General features: G+C 47.5%; 1 protein-coding gene across 1 annotated transcript in view; it reads left to right on the forward strand.

Moving 5' to 3' along the window:
* Nucleotides 1–21,195: 21,195 nt before the first annotated feature.
* The window catches only part of Nav1 (neuron navigator 1), a 255,490-nt gene continuing 251,288 nt past the window's right edge, over nucleotides 21,196–25,397 (forward strand). Inside the window, 1 exon segment of the mRNA XM_028876650.2 lies at nucleotides 21,196–21,419. The gene's annotated coding sequence lies outside the window, so the exon portion shown is untranslated.

Below are 25,397 nucleotides of genomic sequence, written 5' to 3' on the forward strand. Positions count from 1 at the left end.
GTAGCTGATGATACAGAACATCCTTTCATGTGCTTATTACCATTTATGTCTTCTTTGAAGAAACATGTTCAAACTCTTTACATTTATTTTTGTTTGTTTGTTTGTTTGTTTGTTTGTTTGTTTGTTGAGATAAGGTCTCACTATGTAGCCCTGGTTGGCTTCCACCTGCCTCTTGATTACTGGAATTAAAGAAATACACCATCACAGTTAGTGAGATCCTTTAATTATTTTTAAATTACATCATTTGCCTTTTTCTTATTGAATAACAGCTGTATCTCAGGCTGGCCTTGAACTTGTGAACCTCCTGCCTCATCCTCCCAAGTGCAGGAATTACACACATGATAATCCATGAGCCCTGAAGAACATTTTAAAATGTGTATATTCTTGAGTTTATGTGCACCACATGAGTGCAGATACTCCCCCCCCCCCTAAAAAAAAAGGCAGAGTGCATCAGATTCCCTGGAACTAGAGTTCTAGGCAGTTGTGTGTTGCCCGATATCAGTGCTGGGAACCAAACCCAAGTTGTATACAGTACCTGCACTTAACCACTGAGCCGTCTTTCCAGCCCAAAGAATATTTCTTTTTTCTTTTTCTTTTCTTTTCTTTTTAGGGGTGTGTGTGTGTGTGTGTGTGTGTGTGTGTGTGTGTGTGTGTGTGTTTAAGGGAATGGTTGTTTGTTTGTTTGAGACAAAGTTTCTCTGTGTCGGTCCAGATGTCCTAGAACTCACTCTGTTGACCAGACTGGTCTCAGACTCAGAGATCTGCCTGCTTCTATCTCCCAAGTGTTGGGATTAAAAGTGTATGCCACTCACCACAACAAAGAATATTTCTTAAATGACTTGTTTAATCAGATGTTTTCATTTAATGCACTCATGCTTCTAGCCCAGAAGCAGAAATAGGTATAGCAGGCTTTTTCTTTTGGGCCACCAACCAGCTCCCAAATCATGACACAGAGACTTATTAGTTGTTAGTGCTCTTATTTTAATTTATGTTTTGCCTTGGGTTTTTTCCTTTCTTCCCTCCTTCCTTCCTTCCTTCCTTCCTTCCTTTCTTGCTTTCTGTATATCTTATTCTCCTGCTGTCTCCATGGTGGCTGGTGGCTACCTGGCTTCTGGACCTGAGTGTGTACGTCCTTTTCTCCCTCATTCTCTTGTTCTCTTCTCTTGAGCCTAGATTTCTCTTCTACTTATTCTCCTGCCTGCCAGCCCCGCCTATCCCTCTCCTGTCTAGCTACTGACCATTCAGCTTTTTGATAGACCAATCAGCCTTAGGCAGGCAAGGTGAAACAAATGTATCACATCTTTACATCATTAACAAAGGCAGCAGAAACAAATGTAACACAACTTCACATCATTAACAAAGGCAGCAGAAACAGTTGTAACACAACTTTATACAGTTAAAGTAATATTCCATGGTATAAATAACTGTAACACATCTTGACATAGTTAAAGTGATATTCCACAACAAACATGCGTTTTCCTATTTAAAACAACAGCAAAAACCAAAGGGGAGGGGAGGCTTGAGGAGATGGCTCAGTGGGCAAAGAGCTTGCCTGAGCAGTGAAGGAAGACACCTAAGAACGACTTCTGGCCTCTACACAGGCACACATGGTCATCTACACCTGCACAGACATACGCATACACGTGTATCAAACACACACACACACACACACACAGAGAGAGAGAGAGAGAGAGAGAGAGAGAGAGAGAGAGAGAGCAAAATAAGCCATATTAAAAAACTTTAATACACTACACATGTGGCACCAGGGCTGAATGACTTTTGAGGGAGGAGAAACAATTGAGGGAGCCCTGGGTTGCCCTGGGTTGCCTGTCAAGGGCTCCCAGGCCACAGCGCAGCAGAGAAGAACATTCCCTGAGTCGCAAAGGAGCCAAGAGTCTAGGGAGACAGAACTCACAGGGCACAGGAATGAGATGCTGCCTGGAGTTCACGCAGCTCTCCAGAGGCTCTGCTTCTGAAGTTCAGTGTGTGAGTCTGCACACTCCCAGGAAGAAGCATCTCTGAGGCCGGGGGAGAAAGTCCGGGAAGGATGCTATGAAGCGGAGCCGGAGCAGGGCCAGTGTCTGCATTCGCCAGCAGAAGTGGAAAGCGGGGAGTCACCAGTGAGCAGAGTGGGAGTCTTCTCATCTACCCCAGACTGAGCGAACCCACCTTCAGTTCTTAACAGTGAGTCCCTAAACCCAGCCACATCCCAGCACAAAGTTCAAGCACTTATATAGGAATACCAAAATAGCAGTCACCCAATAAGGTAAAACACACAATGTCTGGCATCCACAAAAAATCACCAAACATGCAAAGAAATGGGAAGACATGACCCACAACAAGAGGGCTTAGAAGCCAGTTAGCTGAGACCCACTGAGAATTGACACAGATGTTAGAACTACCTGATGGGGAAGCAGAAACCGCTGTCAGGCCCATATTCTGTGTGCTCAGAAAACTCTGCTGAAATATGAGAAATGAAAAAAAAAATTAACTTTTAGAGATGAAGATTATCATGATATCGCAGAAGAAAACAATGTGTGTGCTCAAAGACATAGCCATAAAAACCATCCGGAATGGAACACAGAGGATGGAGATATTGTTTCTGCATGTGTGTATGTGTGTGCGTGTGTCCATCTGTGTGTGCTCCCATGTGCCTGCATGTGGAAGGCAGAGGACATGAGTGCCTTCCTCCATCACCCTCTGCCTTGCTCACTTGAGACAGGGTCTCTTACTGAACTTAAACTGCTGTGTCGGCTAAGTGGACTGGCCCGGGCTCTCAGGATCTGTTCTTCCCCAGTGCTCAGGTGACAGGCACACGTAACCATGCCGAGCTCTTATGTCAGTCCTGGTGGTCCAAACTCAGGTCTTCAAGACTGTACAGCAAATTCTGACCCCCTGAGGCTCAGAGTCCAGGAGAGCCTTACAAATGGAATAAACCAGCTGTGACTGGGCGACAACTTCTACCCAACACACATCTAATTTCTGAAAAGAAAGGAAAGAAAAACGGCGCAGTATGTGAAGAAACGATGCCTGAGATTTTCCATATTTAATGAAAACTATTTATACACACACATGCAAGAAGCTCCATAAAGCCCGGGGAGGGTGAACATGAAGGAAAAGCTTCAAACCCATCACAAGTCAACTGTTCAAAGCTTTAAAGCAAGGAGAAGAAAGGGGCAAACCCAGAGGAGAGGCGGGACGAGGGCAGCAGATGTCTCCCTGAAAACAACACAGGTAAGGCCAAGTGCACAAGCTGGAGCTGTCCACACAGACATCGACACCACCCACAACCACGCTTTGAAAATCAAGGCAAAGCGTGTGAGCACGGCGGCATAAACATACTCCCACTGCTCAGGCGTCGGAGGCAGGAGGAAGACACATTGGAGGCCAGCTTGGGCTCATAGCAAGTTTCAGAAGCCAGCTTGGCTAAGTGAGACGTTGTCTCAAAAATAAACCAAAAGTAGTTGTGGAGAGACAGCTCAGTGGTTAAGAGTACACACTGCTCTTGCACAGGACCTGAGTCTAGTTCCTAGAACGCAGAGCAGGCAGCTCACGACCACCGGCAACTCCAGCTCCAGGGGACCTGACATCCTCTGGCCCCTGCACACACATGGTACACATAAACTCATGCAGGCACACACATGTACATAAAATAAACAAATATATATTAATTAAAAAAAAGAAAGGCAATTACTGGAGCTGGTAGCACAGGCCAATAATCCTAGATACTCAGAAGGAGGAGTATCACAAGTTCAAGGCCTGCCTTAGTTAGTTCAAGACCAGCTTGAGTAACTAAATGAGAGACCCTTTCTCAACATTAAAAAGTGCTACCAGCAAGATGGCTCACCAGGGAAGGGCTCCTATCACTAAGCCTGACAACCTGAGTTCAATCTCCAGGACCCACGTGGTGGATGGAGAGAACAGACTCCCACAAGTTGTCCTCTGACCTCCACAGATGTCTCTCTCTCTCTCTCTCTCTCTCTCTCTCTCTCTCTCTCTCTCTCTCTCTCTCTCACACACACACACACACACACACACACACACACACACACAGAGCAAATAAACAAATGCAATTAATTTTTGAATTAAAAAGGGATGAAAATACAGCTTAGATGTAGAGCACTTGGCCAACATGTGCAATAGGCCTGATTCAAGCCACAGCGTCACAAAAAGCCACGGCAGTGTGATTTAACATTAAAAAGGGGAACAGATACTATTTATATACCAGAAAAAGGATGAACACTGAAGGCATTCATAGCAGAGTAGCCAGACACAAAACTATGCATTGTGTAATGCTACCCAAATACACAAAATCCCTCAAACAATCAAATCTACAAAGATAAGAAGAAAATTAGCAGTGACAGATGTTGTGGAATATTAGTAAGATGTGTTATATTCTTTTATGCTGTGGAATATTTGTTTAATGATACAAAGATGTGTTGCATCATTATGCAAAAAATATGTGTTCTTTTATGTTGCATTTGTTTAACTCTGTAAAGCTGTGTTACTTTGCTTACCTAAAACACCTGATTGGTCTAATAAAGAGCTGAATGGCCAATAGCAAGGCAGGAGAGAGGGATAGGTGGGGCTGGCAGGCAGAGAGAATAAATAGGAGGAGAGAGAAGACAGGAGGAAGGAAGGAGAAAAGGAAGAAGGAGAGGAGGATGCTGGGGGGCAGCCACACAGCCACACAGCCACACAGCCAACCACAGAGTAAGGAAAGAAAGGCATATAGAATAGAGAAAAGTTAAAGCCCAGAAGCAAAAGATAGATAGGATAATGTAGTTAAGAAAAGCTGACTAGGGGCTGGAGAGATGGCTCAGCGGCTAAGAGCACTGGCTGCTCTTCCAAAGGTCCTGAGTTCAATACCCAGCAACCACATGGTGGCTTAGAACCATCTGTAATGAGATCTGGTGCCCTCTTCTGGCATGCAGGTGTACATGCAGACAGAACACTATAGACATAATAAATAAAATCTTAAAAAAAAAAAAAACCAAAGCTGGCTAGAAACAAGACAAGCTAAGGTTTGGCATTCATAAGTAAGAATAAGTCCTCTTGTATTTATTTGGGAGCTAGGTGGAGGGCCCCCCAAAGATCAAAGAGTTTAAAAAAAACTACAATGTTGTCAGCTTGGCACTAAGGAATGAAAGTGAACTGTAATGGGTAGCAGGGAGTGGGGGGGTGATAAAAATGTTATAAAACTGGGTCAATAAGATGGCTCTGCAGGTAAAGGCACTTACTACCAAGTTTGATAACCCTGATCTGTGGGCTCCATATAATAGAAGGAGAGAACAGCTTCCCGCCTGTTGTCTTCTGACGTCTACACATGCCACGGCATGTATGCATGCACACACAAAAATACAACTTTTCAATTTAAAAAATAAAATAAAATGTTCTAAAGTTACATTTTGGCGATGGCTGCAAAACTCTGAATATACTTAAAAACTGCTGGACTTCATCAAGTTGTGTACCTCACAAACATACTGCATTTTGTCAATCATATTTCAACAAAATGACTTTTGGAACATTGAGTGATACCTTTTCCTTTTGGTGAGTAAATTGTGTGGTATGTAAGTGGCATCTCAATAAAGATGATTAAATTATAAAGTGATATAAAGACATTAGCAGACATGAAAGGTAAAATAGTTCACCATAACCAGCTGTTACAGGAAGTCCCAGGGCAGAAGAGAAGGAACAGAGACACAATGAGGTCCTATTTCTTTTCTTTTTATTGTTGTTGTTTTTTGTTTCTTCGAAACAGGGTTTTTCTGTAGTTCTGGCTGTCCTAGAACTCACTCTGTAGACCAGGCTGGCCTCAAACTCACAGAGATCTGCCTGCCTTGGCCTCCTGAGTGCTGAGATTAAAGGTGTACGCCACCACCACCCAGCCAAAGTTCTATTTCTCAATGGAAATATGAGCAGAAGAGAGGGGAGCACTAAAATTGTCACAACAAAGTTCTGGGTCTAGGTCCAGCAAGACGGCTCAGGGGTTAAAGGGACCTGCCACCAAGCCTGATGACCTGTGTTTAATCCCTGAGGCCCACATGGTGGAAGGAGAGAACCCACTCCTGCAGGGGTCTTCCGAACTCCACGCATATGTCATGGAGTGTTCACCCATCCACTCACCCACAAAATAAATAAATTAAAGATAATTCCCACCCACCCTCTCTCTTTTGGTTTATTTTTAAGACAGGGTCTTATGTAGCCCACACAGGCCTCAAACTCCCTATTTAGGTGGGGCTAGCCTTAAACTTCTGATCTCCCTGCCTCCACCTCTCAGGTGCTGAGGTTACAGGCATCTGGCTCCAGAACAGTATCTTTCAGAGGTAAAAACACTTGCAGCACAAACCTGACAACCTGAGTTCAGGTCCCAGAACCCACAGTAGGAGACTTCTGAAAGTTGTCTTCTGACCTTCACACATCACACACACACACACACACACACACACACACACACACACACACACACACACACACGGAAATAAGCACAAACTTAGAAGTTGAGAACATCAGAAATGCTAACTATATAGGTGAAGACACAAGTTTTTTTTGTTGTTGTTGTTTTTGTTTTGTTTTGTTTTATAGTCCACTTGCTTTAATTCCTCTGGCATAACATCCTTTATACACAGCTTCAGTTCTGTTCTCTTGTCTAGCTCCTTTCTTGCCTAATTTCTCTATATTTATCTACTGTCCCCTCTAGGTTCTATCTTAATTCCTTCATCTAGTTCTGGAAGACACAAGTTTTTAAAGTTATTTACAACTTTCAAAAAGATCATCGTTTAAATGCGAATGATAGCAATGCATTTTAGGGTTTACGACTTTTGTAAAAGTAAATGCATGTTGATAATAGTATAAAGGCCAAGCAGAGGGAAGTGGACAGGTATAGTTGTAACACTGTTTTGTTTTGTTTTGTGTTTTTTTCGAGACAGGGTTTCTCTGCGTAACACCCCTAGCTGTCCTGAAACTCACTCTGTTGACCAAGTTGGCCTCAAAAGGCGTGTGCCACTACTCCGTGTGTGTGCCACCACCCCATGTGTGTGCCACCACCCCGTGTGTGCCACCATGCTGGGCTTGTAACACTCCTTAAAACTGTGCAGGAAATGATACAACATCACTTGAAAGATGATGTGAGCAAGCCAAAGGCATGTAAATTCTAAAGCAATCACCAAGACTGAAAAACAAAATTGCTGGGTGGCGGTAGTGCACGCCTTTAATCCCAGCACTCGGGGGGCTGAGACAGGTAGATCTCTGTGAGTTCAAGGTCAGCCTGGTCTACAGAGCGATTTCCAGGACAGCCAGGGCTGCACAGAGAAACCCTGTCTCAAGAAGCAAAACAAACAAACAAACCCCAAAACAAAAGAACCCAAACAACAACAAAAACCCAAGAGATTTCAACTAACAGATCAGTGAAGGAATCATAGAAACACTTGGCATAAAAACAGGCAAAAAAGAGACTAAAATAGAACAGAGGAGACAAACAAAAAACCAGTAACAAGGAGATTGACTCAAACCCAAGCCTATTAACAATTATATTAAATGTAAACAGTAAAGATATTTCATTTTAAAAGATTCATTTTATTTTTTTAAGAGCTACATTTTTATTCTGTGTGTATGTGTACTACACGCACGCCTGGTGCCCACGGTGACTAGAGAAGAGCCTCAGATCCTCTGGAACTGGAGTTACAGGCAGTTTTGAGCTGCTGTGTGGGTGCTGGGACCCGAACCCAGGTCCTTTGCAAGAACAACACGTGCTCTTAACCACTAAGCTATCTCTTCAACCCCCTAAACATTTCATTTTAAAGACATTTTATCGCAGACTGCCTTTTTTTTTTTTTTTTTTTTAAGCCCGGCGTCAACTTGGAATCCTCTCCTTTAGCCTCCTGAGGACTAGAATTACAGGTGTGTGCCTGGCTGGAGTTTTATTTTAAGTACTACTCAATTATTTGCTGTCACCTATAATAAATGAACTTTATATCTAAGAACAGGAAAAAGATGGAAAAGGACAGATTATGCTAGCACTAATCCAAAGGAAGGTTTTTGTTTCAATGCGGGGAATGGGGACATATGCTGTAAGCCCGTCTCTTAGGAGGCCGAGGCAAGAGAATTATGGCCCTGAGACCAGCCTGGGCTCCATAGTGAGACCCTGCTTCAAAGGGAGAAAGCAAGATCTCACATTCATTTCCCATTTGGCTTCCTGTGTGTAATGTGCTTTTATTTTTTCTAATGTCTCTTTGTAAGACTATTCTTTGTCTTTGGTTCTAGAAATTGTGCTATGGTATGCTGTGTGATTTTCTTTGTATTTATCCTGCTAGAGGTTGAATGAACTTTTGGTGATAATAAAATAATTATTTTTTAATGAAATGTTTATACCACTTATTTCTAATGTGATTATTTGTAGCCTTCCGCCTATCTCTCTCTCTTACACACTCTTTCTTTCTTTCTTTCTTTCTTTCTTTCTTTCTTTCTTTCTTTCTTTCTTTCTTCCTTCCTTCCTTCCTTCCTTCCTTCCTTCCCTCCCTCCCTCCCTCCCTCCCTCCCTCCCTTCTTTCTTTCTTTCTTTCTTTCTTTCTTTCTTTCTTTCTTTCTTTTTCTTTCTTTCTTTCTTTCTTTCTTTCTTAGACAAGGTCTTGCTATGTAGCCCAGACCGACTTCAAACTTACGGCAGTCCTCCTGTGTATACCTCCAGAGCACTGGGATTACAAGCACGTGCTGCCACATCTGAGATCTGTTCCTTGTGAGACATATCATAAGCCAAATTCTCATGGACTGGCAAACAAAGGAAACGTACCGTGTTCGTGTGAGGGAGCACCACTCTGCAGAAAAATATATATCTAGTACAACTTCAGTCCGAACAAACCTTCAGAAACATTATTCCAACTGAAAGAGACAGATGCAAAAGACCTCATATTATATGATTTCATTTATATGAAATGTCTGGTAAAGCAAAATTGTGAGACAGAGAGTGAATTAGTGGTTGTCTGTGGCTATGGGTGGGAACTGGGACTGCTTGCAAGTGGGTGGGAGGAACTGCTTTGTGGTGTTGGAAATGTTCTAAAACTGGACTGTGGCAATAGTTACACAACTCCTAAATTGATTTCTAAAATTCATTAAATTATATACTTAAAATGAGTGAATTATATATATTATACCTCAATAAAAACCATTATGGCGGTAAGAGACAGAAGGCACTAATTTGGAAAAAAATAAGCAGAAAGTATCTACTGCTTGAAAAAAGATAACTAGTCACAGTATTTAACTCTTCAAATCAGAGAAAGGGATCAACAGCAGAACTGGGCAAAGGTTAAGAGCTGAGAAATAGAAGGCAGTCCTGTTGAAGAATGAACCTATGAGCAGTTATCCACTTTGTTAGTATAGTGAAATTCTAGTTAAAAACCTGATGCTGTGTGGTCCCCATAACAACACGGACATAAAAAAGGGGAGTGGTAACAATGCCAAGTGCCGGCAAAGATGTGGTCAAGTGACAAGTGTCCAGACTCCGTGGCTAGTAATTTCTCTCCTGGACAGTCTAATAAAGAAGACAAATGTGCACCACAAGAAGTTTGTAAGAATTTGCAAGGACTGAACTGTAGATCAGTGGTAGAGTACTTGCCTGGCATCTGCAAGGCTCCAGGTTCAAACTCAAGATCAATCCCCAGAAACAAAAAATAAATTTCTATAGCAACCATTTAAAATAACAAAACATGTATACAATAAAATTGTATGAATTATAGAACAATGGAATACTAAAGGCAGCAGAAATCAATAAGCTAAATTTGCATGCATCAATATGAATGAACCTTACAGTATAATGTCGAACCAGGAGGGGAAGCTGTAGAATTTACCAGTTAAGATGTGCAGCATAAAGCCGGGCGGTGGTGGCGCACGCCTTTAATCCCAGCACTCAGGAGGCAGAGGCAGGCGGATCTCTGTGAGTTCGAGGCCAGCCTGGGCTACCAAGTGAGTCCCAGGAAAGGCACAAAGCTACACAGAGAAACCCTGTCTCGAAAAACCAAAAAAAAAAAAAAAAAAAAAAAAAAGATGTGCAGCATAAAGTGGGTAAAATGATGAACGAGTATGCCAAGGATTAACAGCAAATTCAAGATGGCATTTACTCTGTGGGCTGAGAAAGAAAGGTAATGGAAGAGGAGCATAAACTATGTCTGCAATTTTTTACTTCCTAAACTCCACAATACAGTTGTAATGGTTAATTTATAAGTGTCAACTTGTCTGGGCCGTGGAGTGTCCAAATAATTGTTCAAACATTATTTTAGAGGTTTCTGTGTTGATATTTTGGGGTGAGATTTAACATTAAATGAAAAAAGCAAGATGTCTCCCCTAAGAGAACTTTCTCCTTGGTCAGGGAGAACTCCCCTTGCCTGCCTGACCTTCGAACTGGAACACCTGCTTCTCCAGCCTTTGCACCTGAACTGAAACCTTGGCTCTTCCCTGATCTTGGGTCTGCAGGCTTTTGAACCACACCATTGGCTTTCCCTTCTCTCCAGCTTGCTGGCCCGTCCTATAGAACCTGAGACCTTTTAGCTTCTAGCATATGTGCCTACCCCTCCTCAATGTGTCTGTCTACCTGTGTATCTACACACATGCACATCTTCCAATCTCTGTTTCTCTGAAGGGCACTACCATAACAATTTCTTGCTACATTATTTTCTATACCTTTTATATATCTAAAACGTTTCACAATAATTTCATATAAGTAAGTGTAAATGCATACCAAATGTCACATGCTACAGAGGTCCAATAAAATGAAAACTGGAGGCCAGTAATGTAGTTTGATGGTAGATTGTGTCTTTGCATTCCATTCCCAGCATCCCCTCACCAAAAAAAAAAAAAAAAAAAAAAAAAAAAAAAAAAAAAAGGATGAAGAATAGGACCAGGGGGAAGGTAAGGACGACGACGAGGAGGAGGGCGAGAAGTGGAATACGCAGGTTAGAGCCAGTTGTGAGAAGTCACAGTTCCTTGGTAGGAGCAGAGTCAGTGCTATGCGCAGGGCAGGCCACACGGTGGCAGCCTGGAGGATTGTGTACACACCCTCGATGGGACCTAGAATGCTGTAGAGGTGAACACGACAACCTGATTCAGGGTAGAGGAAGAGATTTAGCCATGGGCGACTTTTGTTTCTGCTTAGGGCCTCTGTACTGTTTCTGTTGGAATTATCAGAGTCCAAGTACTCCTTGGGTCCCTGGGATTATTTCAGTAGAGATCCTGGAATACTTGGACTTTTATCTTCGTGTGCATAAAATGAGTTCTTAAATAAAAATTCAGTCCAGATGCAAAGACTCCAGATGCCAGGCTTCTTAGAGGCACCCAGAGACCATGATAGCAGCGTCTCTCATGGAAAGAAAGGTGTTAAAGGCAGTCTCAAGCCTAAGGGTAATGTCACGGCACAGGACATCAAGCTGAAACACAATGTCTCTGCTGAAATAAGGAAGCTACTCTAGAAAGACGGAGGAAGAGAGATAAGGATCCTGGCTGAAAACTGTTGAGCTACTTGAGAATGTTGCCTTTCCCTCCCTCCCTCCCTCCCTCTCCTCCCTCCCTCCCTCCCTCTTATTTTTGTCTCTCTAATAGTTGAATTCAGCAATGGATGTTGCTAATGATTTCCCAACTTAGTTTCAAGAGGATTTCCAGGCCACGGAGCCTGGAAGGGACACGCTGCAGCCGCACTCCCTTCAGAAATCCAATCTGGCTTTTATTCTAATTTCCGCTTTGTCTTCTCAAAGGAACTCCAGATGGGGAGATTCTGAGCTGGGGTATTTCTTCCTACCCCTCCCAGACAGATTGCGAGGTTTTTCCAGTCTCCCGGAGCGCTCTTTAGCGGCTGCAGACGCGCACTCGCCAGCAGGGGTCAGCAGTGTCCTACGTCTGGCGGGGCGCCGCCTGCCACATGCGCCATCTCTCTCTCCTGGCGCTGCCAGGGCTGCTGGGGGATGAGAGGGCGCTGTCTTGCCGAAGCCTTGGCACCACTCTGACGTACCGGCCGGCCGAATTCCTCCCCTGGACATGGAGCGGCTGATGGGGATGTGAGCGAACACCGCAGACATCAGCAATGCCCGCTCACCACCTGCTTTTCACAGCCAACAGGTTTTTTAACGAATATTGGCCCATGTGACTTACTGTGTGGGTCTAGGTGTCCTAGAGTGTGTGGCTTGGATTTGTCTTTCCGCACTGACCTGGGATTTCTGGATTCCTACCTATTACCCAGGATGTCGGCGAGGGACTCACGCTCTCCAGGCTCTGGGAACGGCGGGTGCGCCGGTCTCACGGACGCCAGCCCCATCACGCCCCACGTTGCTCGGTGGAACGGAATTCTCCCGTGGTAGTGCCACGACAGTCTCCATAGCCAGTGTCTCCATGACTGGTGCCCAGGAAAAGCAAGCTCTACTCGATTCATATCCCTGCGTCTTTTTTTTTTTTTTTTTTTTTTTTTTTCCACTTCCCCTGTCCATTTTGCAGTTTCGCTCCTCAGTGCCTCCTCCTCCTCCTAGCTCAGGGTACCTTGCTAAATATGAAGGTCTCCAGGGAAATCAGAGGTCTAGAAACATCTGGTTCCTTGGAAACAGCGGGACTTGCCTGCCATCTTCCTTATTTCTCCGTTTTTCCCACTCCAATGTGTTGGGAGGAGTGAGGAAGGGACTCTGGAACGGGTACAGTTAGGACATGGCTGAAATGGGAGATTCCGGTTAATAGCTGAGATTCCCAGGGCGCAAGACTACCTTCCCAGCCAGGCTCCCCTGCTGCTGTGACAGGCAGATGCCTGCTTTTCCACACGCCTTTGAAAAGGGGGGACTTGGAAGAGGCCTCCCGGCTAGTCTGCTTTCCTAGGGGTAGAGTTACAGCAGCTGATCTAGACAACAGGTGTGGCTTTCGGTTACAGCTGCTACAAAGCACATCTGTACTAACAAGCAGGCTGCAGCCACAGCTTGGCCCATCAGTCAGCAATGCACTCCCCAGATTTAGGGGGAGCGAAGACTGGGAAAACCCAGATCAGCACTCACAGAGCATTTTTACCCTGGACACCCCACAGTGGTAGCCTCAGCAGTTTTCATCCCTACTGGCCTCTAGCATAGGAATGGGGGAGGGGATCTTCTTCTCTACTTCGCTCCCCAGCCCTTGGGTGGCAGCCAGCTTCTCTTCCTGGCCAGTGGAGCCCAGCACTTTGCAGGGTGGAGCTCAGAATCCGGGTTCTTCCAGGAAGGCAGGGGTGTGGAGGGGTTTGGAGGAATCCTGAGAGCTGGGGATTGGACTCGCGGTAAAGCACAGGCTGCAGAAGTATGGGAGCCTTGGGCTCCACCCCCAGCACTCCCATAATCATCCAGGTGCAGCCTGGGGACACAGCTCCCTGAGGAGGAGAGGCGCTAGCCACCAAGCCCGACAACCTGAGTTCAATGCCCCACACCCCACAGGGGGAGGAAAGACTCAGTTCTGTCCTTGGCCATCCACATGTGTGTGACTGTCCATGTCACACACAGGTGGCCTGATCTTGTTATACCCGTGCTGGGGAGGCAGTGGTAGACAGAGCTCTAGAACTCACTGCCAGCCTGCCTTGCCTTATGGTGAGCCCTAAGTCCCAACGAAAGGCCACGTCTCAAAAAAAAAAAAAAAAAAAAAAAAAAAAAAAAAGTGGATGCTTCCCGAGGAAGAACACTCATGGTTGACCTCTGGCTTCCACATGGACATGCACACACGTGCCCATGCACCTCCACCACATGAGCACACACATACACACACACACACACACACACACACACACACACAGCATACACCTCCCACTCATGCATACAAAAGAATGACTCTCCAGTGAAATGACCGCTTAACATTTGGGGGTCTTGGGGATTCTTAGTCTGGCCAGTCACTGGCTTCGCCAACACCACCTCATTAAATTCTCCTTGGAAGCCTGCCACGGGGACATTGTCAGGGGCATGTCTTCCTAATAGACAAGAACAGGTTTACACCAGATACTGGGGATGTGGTCAGACGTGATTGCAGCCTTAACTTCAAAGCTTGCGTTATCCACTGGGCTACACTGTACTTAGCTTCTCTGGCAAACTCAAACTCTGATTTGTCTTTCCCGTGTGGCTGTCCTGTCTAGCCCTGTCTTGTCTGTTTGCAGTCACCTTGACGGCTTATCTTCATTTCATCTAACAGTTCACACCCCTTTCTCTCTGCCCCAAAGTGGGCATGACAGCTTCTACATCCCCGTGGAGATAACGTCCACTCCTGCTATGCCAACGGCTCCTGTCCCCACACTCAGTTCTCTTCCCCCAACACCACACTCTGCCCCCCAATCCTGGCAGGGCCCAGTGTTTTCTTCGCCTCTGTCTCTCACTCTAGCACCCATGCTTGAGATATTCTTCCCTCTCTCTTCTACGATTTGAACATGAAATGACCCGGTCTCAGTCATTCTTCTAGTCTGTACAGAGACACCGTGACCAAGGCAACACTCAGGAAAGAAAGCATTTAACTGGGGCTTGTTTACAGTTTCCGAGGGTCAGTCCATTATCGTCATGATGGGGAGCATGGTGGCATGCAGGCAATATTTCTGCCTCAGCCTCCCAAGTGCTAGGTAACAGGTATATACCACCACACCCAGCTTTGTTTCTCACCCCTCCCCTGCTCTCCCTCCCCTCCTCCTTCTTCCACAGCCCCCCTTTCCTTCTTTTGCAAGATGGAGTCTGGCTGTTGCCCAGGCTGACCCCAAACTGATCACCGTGCTTTAGACTGCAGGTGCACAACAGAATGTCCAGTCCTTAGTCTTCTCAATAGTCAGAATTAAGACACTGCAACCGTATAGAATACACGCCGAGTATAAAGTGAATAAATTCACGTGGAGACTTCATTCCTTGATGGAGTATTAAGAGTCCACGGTCAGCAGGCCGGTGATGGTGCATGCCTTTAATCCCAGCAGGCAGATCTCTGTAAGTTCGAGGCCAGCCTGGTCTACAGAGTGAGTTCCAGGACAGCCAAGGCTACACAGAGAAACCCTGTCTGGGAAAAAAAAAAAAAGACTCTCATGGGCAAAAATGGTTATACAATTTAAAATTTTCAGTGCTAAACAAAACTGTGTGATTCTTTGCTTAAAATTATCAAGAATTTCAGAACTACAGGCCTTAAGCCAAGTAGGGGCCTTTGTAAGCATGGGACACTGTGCCATTATGCATGGTCACAATCCCGCAAAGCTGGCCCTGCCCACGAGCTCTACAGAGACCTGCTGACGCGGACTGTCAGAGTCCTCCATTCTTTGAGTCAATGCATGCCCTGTTCTGACAATGGACATTCTTGTCTCGGCCTCCACATTGGATATTGTTTCCTGATTCTGCATACAGCCTGCTCCAGCTGCATTCTCTGCTCCAAGGCCAGACTGCTCAGAAAGCCTCCAGGGTCCACGGCTGCCTGTCAGCATTGCTCTGGAAGTACCCACAAAAGATGGTAATGATGTTGAATACTGACATCTCTGGGTCACAGAAGGAAACTGTCTCCAGAGAAAAGAATACATTGAGTCAACAACCAAGAAACTTGGATTCCATTTCCAGCCCTGCCACAGACATTGTGTGTCCTCACTTGAAGAGTTGTCAGACATCTTGGCATCTTAGTTTCTTTCCGTCAAAGGAGGGGGTGGGATTCAATGGTCTCTAAGGCACTTTCCAGTCTACAAGATTGTATTCCAATGACTAAGAGACTGTAGTGATACCAACGACAGGGGATGATGCTCCTTAGGCACAGCCACACACTGCTCACATGCCCCACGTCATGCTCCTAATGGTCCGATGGGGCTGGCAGTGTTATTACCCTTACAGATGAAGAAACTGGGTCTCAGCCCAAAGCATGTGCCCCGTGAGAAAACTTGAGAAGTGTTCTAAAAGTTGAATGTGGTGATGATCATGCAACTCTGTGGATTTGCTACAAATCAGTTTTACACTTACATTGGTTAAGTTTTACAGCACTTTATGCTTCTATAAAGCTTCCAAAAGAAAATAAACAAGGTGTACACTGAAGCTAGTATATGGCAGGCCCCCTCACCCCTGCCCAGGCTGCCATAGTGTGATCCTCTGTATATGCACAGTCCTCTGGACTGTAGGAGCCAGATGGCACAGAATCAAATCCTGGCCCTAGAACTTAGTAACTGTGAGACCCACACACGCAAGACGCCTAACCTCAGTTTCTTCACTTACAAATAGAAATAAAAATGATATTCGTGGGGCTTGCAAGATAGCTCTGCCTGTAAAGGCACTTGCATACAAACCTGAAGACCTGAATTTGGTCTCCAGGATCCACACGATGGAGGGTGAGAATCAATCCCCACAAGTTGTCCTCTGGCTTCTGCACATGTTGTTCACGAGTGCACACCCACGGGCAAGATCATACACAATAAATGAATACATAATAAGATGTTTTTAAAAAGGATATTTATGGCCAGGCCTGGTGGCATGCATCCATAGTTGTTACTACTCAATGAGCTGAGGCAGGAGGATCACTTGAGCCAAGGAGTTTAAAGCCAGCCTAGGCCATATAGAGAACACTGTCTTTTCCCCCCCTCTTTTAAAGGTTGTATGGGTGTTTTGTCTGTGTATACACCTGTGCACCACTTCCGTACTTGGTGCAGGTAGAGGCTGGAAGAGGGTGTTGGATTCCCTGGAACTGAGTTACAGACTATTGTGAGTTGTGGGGTAGCCACTGATTTGTGAGCCTCCAGGTGTGTGCTGGGAATCGAATCTGGACCCTCTGGAAAAGCAGCTAGTTCTCCTAACTCCGGAACCACCTCTCCAGCTCCTGATCCTGATCCTGTCTTTTAAAAAGAAACTTTAGGGTGTGTGTGGGAGGTGATTCCATCAACAAAGGGACCCCAGTTCAATCCTCTGAACCAAACGTGAGGGCGTGCTCTTGTAGTCCCAGCACTGGGGAGGTGGAGGCAGGTGGGCTCTCCCTGGGGCTCACTGGCCAGACAATCCGGCCTAATAGTGAACTCCAGCCCAATGAAAGACCCTCAAAAGACATGGACAGTATTCCTGAGAATGATACCCAGGGATGTTCTCTGGTACATGTATCTCCTACACACACTGAACACACATACACATTAAACATGCACACACAAACACATTAAAAAAAATCATGAGACTTTAAGACTTTTGATAAAAAGCAAAAAGAAAAGCCTGATGTTTATTATATAGGTTTGTTATAGGTTGAGTGTTTGGAATAGCTAAAGGCACGGGGTGGTGGCGGCAGCGCACGCCTTTAATTCCTGCAATCGGGAGGCAGAGGCAGGCAGATCTCTGTGAGTTCCAGGCCAGCCAGGGATGCACAGTGAAATCCTGTCTTGAGAAACAAAACAAAGCAAAAGCTACAGGCCTCCAGCAAATGCATGTAAGTGTGGACTGTCATTATCTCCAGGGCTGCAAAGCCTGCCCGAGCCATGCTTCTTAAAGGGGCCCAGCTTCACTCCACCAGCCCCATTCCTGCTTTCCTGGCCCTTAAAGAAACTCTCCACTTCAAAGGCCATCTTTGGAAAAACACTGGCTCTCCTCACATCTTACTTCCTGGTAACAGGGAGGGAGAAGCTCATCTTCCCGATAAGGCAGTGACTCGCGGGCTCTCATAAAACGTTCACCGCTATGCCAGCTTTTCCCCACAGATTGTTCCCTCCTGAGCCCTCATTCACTCTAGCAATCAACACTGAAAGCGGGACTCGGGGCCAGTGCTGTGAGCTCAGGGTGGCCAAGGACGGGGCAGGGGAAAGCCTTGCAGCTGCATAGGAAGCCTCTTGCTAGCTGATGAACCAAGCTAGAGAGGACTCGGTTATGTGTGGACAGGCTTCTATCTCTCAAAAGTATACTTTGCAGCACCGAGCTCACCACCAGTGGGGTGGGGGGAGGGGTTGTGGGGAGGGGTGTGGCCTGGTGCTTACCGCGTGGTCACTGTACTTTTGCTTATGTCTGAGGGGCGCTGTCTAAAGCCAAAGCCCCTTCTGTGATCTCACTGAAGCCACAGCCTTGGTAGCATGCATTTATGTCCCCTGGGTGACGATACCCTCTTTTAAGTGGTGAGCAAACTGAGGTGATGTACTTCAGTGAGGGGCATCAGCCGGGCGTGGATGGAATCAGGTCATCTGCAGCCAAGCCCAGTGTTTTTCCACTGGCTTCGGAGGAGGAAGTCAGAAGGTCCCTGGACTCCACCTCAGGAGCGCTAATCGTGTTTGTTACATGCTGAAGAAAATGAAGCCATGCACTGTCGGCATATCCCTGCCAAGTTCCTTACAAACTGCTCTCAGAGCCCGGAAAGAAGCAAGGAGAGTCAAGACTGTCCCGTTATGGGTCACAGGGAACGCAGGGGCTATGATTCTATTCAGATCTCCAAAGTCCCACATCAGGTGACCTCCGTGGTGGGACAAATGAACATTGGTCTACAGAGTTCAAGGTAGCAAGAAAACATCCACCCCACCCTCACATCACCCCACCCCACCCCAAACCCACACAATTCAATCAGGCTGTGGCAGAAAATCAATCAATCAATCAATCAAACAAACAAACATTTGCTGTGCTTTCTGGGGCTTCTAATGCTCTCATCTCAGGCCAGGTCTGAGGTTCAATGAGATGACCACAAGCTCCTTGGGCTGATTTTTTTTTAAAACCTATTTGTCACATTGACATTAATCCTTTTGTCAACAATTTGCCCCGGAGCAGAATTGGTGCTAAGCAGCAAAAGACAGAGCAGGGACCTGCCTCAGTGGGGTCAGCAGGTCCTGAAGCCACCTTCTCTGTGAGGCTGGGGACTGTGATCATGCCTAGGGTCCCCTACTGTGAGCCTAATTCACTCTCCTACCACTCCTTCCGGCTCCTTCCATCCTACCCAGTCAACAGCCCTTGTCTTTCCCTCTCACCGATTTTCATATTTCAGGAAAATCCATTTGTTTGATTCAGAGCAACTGAATCGTCACTGTGTTCAGACAAAAACCACTCCCAAGGTTGGCATTTAGCAGAGGCCACTTAGGGGCGGGAAGCCTGCTTCATCTCCAAACAGGACTCTGCCCGCACTGGCTCCTGGCTGCTCCTGGCTTCTGCTCTCTGCTGCTCTGACCTATGACCCTTCTTGATAGCCTCCAGACACTCTGCCTGTCACTCTGATGAGACTGGGCCCCCGGCTTTCCTTCCACAACCTGTGCACAGGCTCCTGTCTTTACCTACAAACTCAAGCGACCGGGGCATGTGGAGCAGAGTGGGAGGGAGCTTGTATGATAGGCCACAGGAGGGAAATATTGACCTAAGCACAAGACTAAACCCTTATAAAGTATAGCACTGCCCTTCCTTTCCACTCTGGGAAACACCTGAGGAGTGGCATCACGCTGCCATTACCAGTGGGGCTGCATGGGCCCACGTCCAGTCTGAGGTCAGCGGGCAGTTGAATCTCGGATGCCCATTTGCATGCCCATCCCAGTCTTTTGTTCTTGGGACTTCAGGATCAAGAAACGTAGGCAGCCCTACTCAGTGAGCGCCAAGAAAGGACAGAGTCTCCCTATGTAGCCCACACTGGCTTCAAACTCGTGACCCCTTTGCCTTAGCCTTCTGAGTGCTGGGATTACAGGCCATGTGCCACCCATGCCCAGTGACTGTGCTTCTTAAGACAAGGCACCCCTAGGCAGGCTGGGAGTGCTCTGAGAAGCAAGATGGGATTCCAATTGGTGAGTGTTAAGTTAAATGTTTATTTAAGTCTCTTAAAACTGTTTCACTGAGGATGAACTATCAGCTACCATGTACTAGTGTGTGCTATCATAAACATGTTACCTGTATTACCTCTTTTTTAATCTTTTTGGCAACAGTACAAGACAGGGACTACTGTTGTCTCTTTTTACAGAAGAAGAAACTGAGGCAGCCAGAGGTGAAAGAACTTGTTAAAGATCCAGTGACAGCAGACCCTAAATGTGTGCCTTCAAAGCCCATGCCTTTAGTCATTACACATAGAGCAAGGGACTCATCTCCGCCATTATTCTGCAGCCCTGTCCTCCTCCAAAGGACAATGCACTCCTTTCGTGGACAAAAATTATATTAAATTCATTCCCTTGACCATCTGGGAAGGCCACTGTCTACTTCTCCTCATCCCTACCTCTCTGGGTGTGGGCTCGGGCAGGAATCTGGGGTTTTAATCCTGACTAGTCCAAGACCTCCTAGTTAGTCAGCGTTTTGCTTTCTCTCCAACCTCCCAATCTCCAACCCCAGCACCTTGAAAATAAATCAGTCTTCCTGACTGTTGGCTGGAGCTGGGAGAAGGTGAAGATCCTCACATGCAGAGTCCCTGATGGCAGGTGTTCCCTCTCACACACAGCTCCGGGACTGAGGGCCTGAGCAAAAAGCACGGTCCACCTGATTTCCGCCTGTGTCCTTGCTGCAGTCTGGAAGCTCCCGGCTCAGGAGGAGGCAAGCGTCTTAAACTCAGTTACACCCCAGCCCCGCAGACAGTTGCACGAGGTTGTGGGTAAAGTTGTCATTTCCCCTTTTCCTCTTCCTCCTCCTCCTCCTCCCACTTGTCTGGAAGAAGGGTGAGCCGCACCAGGATCAGAAAGGTGAGGGGGAAAGCCGGTTAACGGAAACGTCTCCTTTTTGCTAGATAGTTCCGGGGCATCTCCTCACCTCTTACCCAAGGGTCGCAGCTCAGATATCATGCCCCTTGCAGGGTTCCAAAGTGGAAGGAAATGGACTCTCACCGATCCATCCGCACTACTTCTCTGAGGTAGCTAGAGGACTTGGGCAGTAGGACCCCCCTCCTGGAAGTAGTGGTGGCGGGTCCTTGGGTAAAGGAAAGGCTCGATTGTGCTAAGGCTTCCTGCCCTGACAACTCCCGGCGTAGCCCCCGCCACGCAGCAGCCGCCTTTCTGCGGCTGGCCGGCTGGGGAGGCGGGGCGGGAAAGCTAACGCAGGAAAGGGTTACGGGAATAGCTTTCCAATGACAAAGTCTGGAAGGGACCCATGCCTCCGCCCCTCTGCGGGTTAAGCTGGCACAGTCCAGGGGAGGAAAGCGAGGGCGATCCGCAGCCGGGCCTCCCCTCCCGCCCACCTCCAGCCGCGGGCACTCCCCGCTCGGCCCTCCGCGGAGGCAGCCGGCGTGTGCCTAGGGCAGCGGGTCACTAGGCTCCGCCCCCGGCCGCCGGGCCCGGGGGACGGCACTTTGTTCAGGATGCCGCCTCCTTCTCGTCGTGGAGCGGGAGCCCGCGGCCGCCCTAGTGAGAGGCTGGAGGCCGGAGCGCGCAGCGCCGGCTGAGACTCGCGCGAGGAGCCGCCCGGGCCCCGGGAAGCCCCGGGAAACTTTCTGATCGCGAGCACAGGACGCCCGGCCCTGCGCTGCTCGGGCGATGCGCGACTCGGCGCGGCGGCGGCGGCGGCGGCGCGGACCCAGAACCGGGGACCAGAGGCGCTCCGGTGAGTGGCCCGTACCGGGCGGGCGCGGTGGAGGGGCTGAGCTCTGCTCTTAGCCCGGCTGCAGTCAGCCCGAGGGAGGGGAGTCTGGTGCCGGAGAGAGGCTGCGGGCTGGCGCAGGAGAAGCGCGGGATAACAACCGGGATGCTAGCGGCTTCGCGGGAGTGTCTAGACGCCCCTGCTGGACCTTGCGTCTGTCCTGGGGTTGACGATGCGATGACCTAACCCCAACCCTCTGAGCCTTGGCTTCTCTTCCTAAGAAATACCTGTCATTTAAAGTGCGCTGAGTTCCTGCAATCAAAGACACTAAACGTTGTGCTATCACACACACACACACATACACACACACACGGGGGGGAAGGAAGGGGGGGAGAGAGAGAGAGAGAGAGAGAGAGAGAGAGAGAGAGAGAGAGAGAGACAGGCACACATAGTCAGACGACACCCCCACCCCCACCCCAAGCAGCTAGTTAACTCTTCAAACATCCCAGGAGGCACTAAAGGAAGAGTTGGGGCAGGTGACCCGGCTGGGCTGTTCCAGAAAATGCACTGCCTCTCCACTCCTACCATCCCCCTGCACCAGGATACGCTGAGAAGCGCCGTCTTCAAGGCTGTTTCTTCTGGCGCCTGCCCAGGACGTCTGGGAGCCTCGAGAGCATCCCGGGAGAGAAAGGAGGGAGGAGGAAAGAGAAGCTGGGAAAATGTGAGGGAGACGCTCACCTGAGGGTGCGGGTGCGTGCGGTGCCTGGATTTTTGTGGTCCCTTTTAATCTTCAGAGTCTAGCCAAACTGGCCATAGGTTAGAGAGCCGGCCAAGTCTGCAGATGGCATAAAGGAGAGGAAGGAACTGGGGCGGACCTGAGTGGTGAGTGGCTCGGGCAGTGCACTAGAGGAACGTCCGCTCAGCAAAGAGGGTTCCTTGTCCCCCAGGACTGAACGCAGGAAAATCAGCTGGTGAGTCAATGGGACTTTGTTAGGACCGTCCGAGAGCGCAGCTGGCGCCGGCTTAAGGGAAGTGCTGGATCCCCCCTTGATAACACGCTGTTTATCTGGCTTCCTGTTTCAGCCATTGGGATACCATTGGCTGGTTCAAATTCAATGCTGAGAAGCTGGTGGCCAGTTCACCGAGTAAAGGCTGTAGATTTGTACAGACTTTTGCATTGTGAGTTATCTCTAATTCCCTGGACTTAGGGGTACCCCCGTAACTCACTTGTGTTGAGGTAGGAGGACTTCAATACAGACGGTCTCTCCAGAGACTTTGGCTCCCTTCAGGCCAAAGATACGAGTTCCCCCATCTGGCTGGAGAATTGTTCTCACACTGCTTTGCGTTTTGGTTGGTGCATCTTTTTTACCTTGCGGAGAGAATAGAAGCGATGTGCATCTCTTCTGAGACGGGCTGTTATACGGACGGCGAGGGTTTCTGGGTGAAGTTCCCAGTCAGCCTGGAGTTTCTCTGTCTGGCTGAGCTGTGGACTTTGGATGGGAGAACAGTTCTTCACCTCCCTTGCTCTGGTACTCACGCTTATAAAGTCGGTCCTGGATGAGAGAGACTGCAGGAGGAATGGACAGTGTTTGCAGACCTGTGTCGGCCTCCTGGGGCCATTACCTGAGGTTGCCAGGTGAGGGGGCGTTGCTAATCTGAGCTCCTCCTCCAGCGGCTTTGTCTGGACTCGCCTGGGGCAGGGCTTGGATTTTGCTTTGGATTTTAGACCCGCGAAAATCTTCACGTAGGGCTCCCTTCCCAGTCTGTGCCCCTGCCACTCAGTCTAACTGACCACTTACAACACCCAGCACACAGTAGGCACTTTATAAATATTTCCAGTTTCATTACATTGAAGGGAAAATCTTAATGGCACCCAGAGCCCACCCTCCATTTCACTCAAATGGCAGGCTGTCTGTTCTTCAGGAGTTGTTTGATTTGCTCCACTCCCAAAACCATTCCCCATCCTCGTCTGGTGTTTGGAATCTGGTGTCCCTGGTGAGTCTTGGCTGAGGAAAGAGAAAGTAGGAGTGCCATTTGTCCTTCCCTGGCCTGATCTGTCTCTTACCCCAACTTCTTATGAATGACTTCCCCATGCCCAGGCCTCAAGCATGCGAAGCAAAGTGCACACAACTCTGCTCCATCCCAGCCTTCAGTCAGCTTTGGCCGAGTAGGAGAGTTTCAGACAGTACACAAGTGTCCGGTGCATCTTTTCAAATGTGTTCCTCTTTGGCCCTTGATGTCATTTCCCCCTCTTTTAAAGCACTTTTGAATCCTTTACAGGGTTTATAATAGGCTGACCTTTAAAGTTAAAAGAATCTCTGTCTCTCAGCCCAAGCCCTGCTCCTCTCCCTTCAGACCAGAACGCAGGCCTCCTGAAGGAAGGCCTGGGCTTCTGGCCACACTGCTGTGGTGCCTCAGCGCCATCCAGAGCGCCAGCCCCCAGCTCTCCTTCCAGAGCTCCTTTTCTTTAGTAAAACCAGCTCCCTGCAGGCCGACCTCTCTATCTGGAGTGTTTTCATCCCCCATCTCAGCACACTCCTGAGCTGTTAGCAGTGGGGAGGGAGGGGGGAGAAGAGCTGTCTCTGGGATGGAACCAACCTTCCAGCCCTTATTCTGTGGCACACTGAGGTCTAAGAAGTGTGGCAATACTTGGCAGACACTTCATCTTGCTGGCCCCTAGTGTCTTACGCACACACACACACACACACACACACACACACACACACACACAACAAGTTAAAACATTTTTAGTTCTCTTTTCTTCTTTTTCTTTTTTTTTAGTTCCTTTTTTGATTAAGAGAAAACACACACACACACACACAAAAAAAAAAACATTACCAACTTTTTAAGTGGAAACAGCCTCCTCAGCGAGCAGTTCCCTGGGCCTAATCTCCTAGGAAGGCTGACTCAGGCTTAGTTTCCTCTAAGGGGTCTGGGATTTTGCTTCCCAGCTTCCTGTGACTCCCGAGAAATGGAGGGAGGCAGGATGGCTGTGGCCCAGACCACTCTGAATGGTTCATGGATCTGACTCAGCTTCTAATACATGTCCCGTGAAGTCCACTACCCTCATCAAATCTATTTGCTCTACTTAATTTTAATATGCGATGCACTAATATGCATGGAAAATCAGAAGCACCGATGCGTGTGCCTCCCCGAGCACTGTTAATAACAAGATGTTTCCACTTCAAAGGACTACAAGACTATTCTGGTGTCCAGTCCTCTGATGCTCCAAACGCTTTCCTAAATGGATTTGTTTCTTAATTCCCTGTTTGGATTATTCCTTGCTGGTGTATTTGTATGCTGATCTCATATGGGGCTGAATTTGCCTAGGATTGTTTTTATGTATGAATTGGGAATTTTCTGTATGTAGGACCACATCCCCTGTGACTGGAGACCGTTTTACATCTTCCATTCTGATTTAGGTAGGTGTTTTTCTTCCTGGCCCAGTTTGTGGGGCTGTAGCTTTCAGGACATTGTCCGAGAGCCACAGTGAGTGCAGGTACCTCTCCTCCAGTTCTCCATCTTAGGGAAAAGACTCTGTGTCTTCTACCATCAACTATGATGTGAGCTGGGGGCCAACCATATTCGCCCTTTATCATCTGCTAAGAATTCACTTCTATTTATAATTTTCTAACCTTTTTTTAATTGTGAAAGGATATTGGATTATATCAAATGTTCTTTTCTGCATAAATTAATAAACCACCTTTGCATTCCTGGGATAAATCGATCTGCAAGTTTTCTTTTTCTTTCTTTTTTTTTTTTTTTTTTCTTTTCTTTTTTCTTTCTTTTTTCTTCTTCTTCTTTTTGAGACAAGGACTCTGGAGCTTAGTGATCGAGCTAGACTAACAGGTCAGTGCACCACAGGGACGCTTCTGTCTCTGTCTACCAGTGCTGGGATTATGAGTGTGCACTGGCTTGCTTGGCTTCTTGTGTGAATTTTGGGGATCTGAATTCAAGTCCTCGTGCACCCTGGACCATCTCCCCAGCTCCTCCAAGGAGTGC

The sequence above is a fragment of the Peromyscus leucopus genome, chromosome 15 (assembly GCF_004664715.2).
Source record: "Peromyscus leucopus breed LL Stock chromosome 15, UCI_PerLeu_2.1, whole genome shotgun sequence".
Lineage (NCBI taxonomy): Eukaryota > Metazoa > Chordata > Mammalia > Rodentia > Cricetidae > Peromyscus > Peromyscus leucopus.